At 45.4% G+C, this 4,161-nt stretch overlaps 1 long non-coding RNA gene across 1 annotated transcript; it reads left to right on the top strand.

Moving 5' to 3' along the window:
- The first annotated feature begins 841 nt into the window (after window positions 1–841).
- Window positions 842–3,364, top strand: LOC114818198. Its single transcript, XR_003766027.2, has 2 exons — window positions 842–900; window positions 3,151–3,364. It is a non-coding gene; the product is annotated as an uncharacterized LOC114818198 (long non-coding RNA).
- The last annotated feature ends 797 nt before the right edge of the window (window positions 3,365–4,161 follow it).

Here is a 4,161-nt window from a genome sequence, read left to right as displayed (position 1 = left end):
TAGTGGTGCTAAAATTACCACGAATGTTCTCCTGCTCTAATGATTTGGAGCTTTTAAACTTGAAACTCATAGCTGGGGAATGAGACATGCAATAAAGCGCCATTTTATGAGGAGAAAGCCATTCTGAGTAAACAGACTTCTAGGAGATGGGAATTTCAAATCACCACAAATGCTGAAAAGATTTCTCCACATTGATAGGAAGAGGAGTTTCTCAAAATGGCATATGAGTAAGGAAAGGTTAGATGACTGTATCGGGCTTTATTCCTTAGGAGGTTATTAGCGTTTGTTGTCCGAAGGGGCCTGGGGCTCCTTGAGTTTTCCACTGCAGCTCTCTGGGAACAATTCCATCAGGAAAGGGGCCTGTCTCCAATGCTTCCCCTGGCTGATTACATATACACGTCCACACTCATAAGCTGTAATGAAAATTACCCATCGCAGTCGGCGTGCTGGTCGTGACTGACTGGAAAGATCTTTCCAGAATATTATGCTCGGGGAGAAAATACTGTCTGAGATACTTTCAGAATTAAAGCTTGGCGTTCCAGCCCCGAGGACTTCTAGAAACTCTGTTCATCTCCAGTTGTTCAAGAGCTGTTTCCTTCGACTTGCTGCCTGATAATAATAATAATTATAATGTTGGTATTTGTTAAGCGCTTACTATGTGCAGAGCACTGTTCTAAGCACTGGGGTAGATACAGGGTCATCAGGTTGTCCCACGTGAGATTGGGTAAGGGACCCTAAGCCCGCTCTGGTCATCAGAGGCCAGAAGAATTGGAAAGTGCACTTGGGTCTTGCAGGAGCGGACAGTTGGGCTACGTCATAATTGCTTCCTCTTTTGCTTTCTGTGTCCTTGGCGCTTTGAAGAGAGGCAGAAAAGCCAGTGAGGAAAGGATCCAAATGATGGTAAAGTCAATCGATCAGTCGTATTTATTCCCTGCCCACAGTGAGCTTACAATCTACAGGTGGAGACAGACATTAATATACATAAATTATGGGTATGTACTGAAGTTTTGGGGGCTGAGGGAGGGGTGAATAAAGGGTGCAAATCCAAATGCAAGGACGATGCAGAAGGGAGTAGGAAAAGAGGAAATGAAGGCTTAGTTGGGAGAGGCCTTTTGGAGCAGATGCGCTTTTAATAAGGCTTTGAAGGTGGGGAGAGCGATCCTCTGTGGATATAAAGAGGGAGGGAGTTCCTGGCCAGAGGCAGGACGTGGGCGAGGAGTCGGTGGCGAGATAGACGAGATCGAGGTAGAGAGTAGGTTGGCATTAGTACATTTTGGATAACGAAGGCAAAAGAGAAGGAAGAAATCAGTAGATTGTGGGTGATGTCCGGGATGTCAGCAAAAATGTTTCATCTGTGGCCTTGAAAAAAATCTCAGGTTTGTCCATGGATTGGGACAGCAGGTCAGAAAACTCATGCCAGATGAAATCGCGGTGGAGGGCTGTATTAACTTAGGCCTGTGACAGTTCACTGGTTACCAAGCTGTGTTCTGTCTGGACAATTGCGCTGATCTTCAAGGCCCCCTAATTGGAAGGCAGGACTTTCTTGATGAGCAAGGAATGTGTCTGCTAATTCTACTGTACTGAATTCTCCTAAACACTTAGTAAAGTTCTCCGCACATAATAAGTGCTCAGTAAATACCACTGATTCGTTAGAAGTGGGGGCAAGATTCTGGCGAGACCTTGGTGTATTTTCCAGGTCTTTCGCCCATTTGGATTTGAGATCAGGGAAGGGTGGGCTGAGGAGGTGGCCTGGGCGCTCTGATCCCAGATCTGCTACAAAAAGTGGCTCAAAACAGGTGGCCCAAGTCCAAGCGGGAAGAGGCCCTTGAAGATGAAGAGGGAAATGAGAGGATGAGAGGCAGGCCACAGAGGAAGAGGAAGAATGAAATGGTGACCCAAAGCGGCAGTGATCGCTCCCATCTTCACAAGACAGCATGGGGTGGGGACTTAACAAATACCCCAATTATTATTAGGAAAACATGGCCTAATTGATGCTTTTCAAAGTTACCTATTTCTCATAAGCAGATGCTGCCACCCTCTTCTGGCTTCCTAACTTCCCTCCAGATGCAAGACCCGATTTGAGACATTAGTCAGAAGGTAGTCATGTGGCTGATGCCCAGTCATAGCTATTAACGCCATTCACCGTGCAGACACCTCCCTCCTTGGATCTGCTTTTATCTCCCAGCTGCTCTGAAGGCCCTGCTCCATGTCAGCTGGATGACAAAACTCTGGAGAGTGGAACGTCTCACAGTCCATGACTGGGGCATTTGGTTCGATCTTCACAGCAACGGGGAGCTACTAGATTTTGGAGAAGGAAACCACCTGGGTGATAGGGGGAAAATGTTGCACTGGGACAATTTTATGGCTATTTCTGGTCAGAATGACACTTCTGGGTTTCTTCCCCTCTAAGAAAGACTCAATCATCGAACAGGTTATGGGATCGAGGGTCATCCGATGTCATTGAAAGGAGACTCATTAATTCATTCAGTAGTATTTATTGAGCACTTACTATGTGCAGAGCACTGTACTAAGCGCTTGGGATGGTACAAATCGGTACCATCATTTATGAAGGAAACCTTGAGGCCTGGTGCCTGGCCCCCATTACCGGTTCTGAGTTTGAATCCAGGTCCTCCCACTGAAACATCTCCTGACCTCGTGGGCAAATCATTATTCAGCCTGGCCCAATTTCCCCCACCAGTAAAGCGGACTGGCTGACACTCTGAAGGATGTTGTCCACTTGAACTAAGTGGTAATTGTCTAGGACTTTGAAAGGCTGAGCTCTGCAGAAATGCCGAGTGGTGGTGTTGTCTTTAAAAGATGAGGCACTTGTAATGGCAGGTGACTCTTCCGAAGATGAATAAGTAATAGTGGTACATAGGATTCGGTCTCCAGCAGGTCTTATTGGATAGCTGGATCCGAGTTGTTGATCCGGGTTGTTGATCCGGTAGGGACACAATAGTTTCTTGCTTTAAGCAAGCAAGGAGGCAAACAATTAAATGACTCCTACAGCTTCAGCCCTTAGGACGGAAGGTTGGGCAACAGCTGAGGGAATAAGCCATTTTACTGAGGGCTGTGAGACCCCCTGATTTCTGCTTTCATCACAAATCATCTAACAAGTGTCCTGGCCCGCCCATTTCATTCTTCTTTTAGTTTTTCCGTCTGCCAAATGGAGACAGCAATGGATGTACCGTCCACCCTGGGAAAGAGTGAAGATTAATCAAGCTTGAGGCTTACTTAGGCGAGACTTTAAGCTCTAAAGGAGAGAAGGGAACTGGACTTTATCAGTGCAGCATCTTCAATTTTGTGGAACAAGAAATTAGCCGTGCATCATAGCTGTAAATAAATGGAGGGTGATACCTGTTGACTCGAGCAATATTTTACTTTGGCGAGGTGTTTCATATGATTCTCCTCCATGGCCTTTAGGCTTGGAATTTGGAAAATATTCCTTCCCTGCTGAGTTTCTTCTTTTCCCATCTGACACACATTGATTGCCCACACATCTGAACGTCTTCGTTACTTAATAATACTCAATCTCAGACGGCTGAGGTAAAGCAGAGCACTGTGCTAATCCCTTGTGGAGCATATGATAGAAGTAAAAGGCATGAATCCTGCTCTTGAGGAATTTCAAGTCTAATGGGAAATACAGTAGCTACTCTCACTTATGTTTATATTTGTGAATTTTTAGGAGAATCAATCTAAATAATTCATCCAAGTGAATGTAGTAAATAGCAAATAAATGGATGAATGCCTATCTGCTGAAGTGGCTGGGGCAGCAGCATGACTTGGGAGGTGTGGAAGCTTAATTGGGAAATTGGAGAGTCTAACACTTTAATTTTTAAAAAGTTAATTTCTAACCACAGTAGCTTTTGTGGTTACCCTGGTCTAGACCTATTTGGGTCTATTTCCTCATCTTCCTACACTACTAATCATCACCATCATTAACCAGGGAGATCTGAGGGAAATACAGCTAGGCTGGGTTGCAGCTATTAGGAGGAACCTTCCCACAATCCCCCTCAGGGCTCTGTACTGAGTCACCTAATCCTTATTTGAGCACATCTTCCATCTGTTAGCACATTATTTTAAGTCTGTCTCCCCCCAGGAAGAGGGTAAGCTTCTTGCGGGCAGGGCTGCCTCTTTTGTTCTCTCCCAAAGGCTTAGCCT

This window comes from Ornithorhynchus anatinus, chromosome 18, assembly GCF_004115215.2.
Source record: "Ornithorhynchus anatinus isolate Pmale09 chromosome 18, mOrnAna1.pri.v4, whole genome shotgun sequence".
NCBI classification, from domain to species: domain Eukaryota; kingdom Metazoa; phylum Chordata; class Mammalia; order Monotremata; family Ornithorhynchidae; genus Ornithorhynchus; species Ornithorhynchus anatinus.
The sequence above is the reverse complement of the archived record's forward strand: the minus strand, read 5'-3'. Positions and strand labels throughout refer to the sequence as shown.